We start from the raw sequence: 390 nt of genomic DNA, 5'->3' as shown, positions 1-390 counted from the left end.
CCGACCAAGAGCTCATGAACCAGTCGGTCTAGGAGGGCAGAGATGGTCATGATGGCGGCAGAAGTGTGTCTCCTCATGCCCTCACCTGTTCCGGTGCTTTATTTTCTTCCTTCAAATGTTGTGTCTATGATGTACTTCCTCCATCCCAAAATTCTTGTCTTAGATCTGTCCAAATATGGATGTATCTAGTTACGTTTTAGTGTTAGATACATCCATATCAAGACAAATCTAAGACAAGAATTTTGGGACGGAGGGAGTAGTAATAATCCTGCCCAGCGTTAGGTTTGATTGCATTTTTTTCCGCCGCCACCGACTTCCGCCGTCCCGTCCCCCTCTTCATCGGTGCCGGTATCTTTCCTCTTCCACCATTCCCTTCGTGAACCGTTTCCA

This window comes from Triticum dicoccoides, unplaced genomic scaffold (genome assembly GCF_002162155.2).
Source record: "Triticum dicoccoides isolate Atlit2015 ecotype Zavitan unplaced genomic scaffold, WEW_v2.0 scaffold145285, whole genome shotgun sequence".
NCBI classification, from domain to species: Eukaryota; Viridiplantae; Streptophyta; class Magnoliopsida; order Poales; family Poaceae; genus Triticum; species Triticum dicoccoides.
The sequence above is the reverse complement of the archived record's forward strand: the minus strand, read 5'-3'. Positions refer to the sequence as shown.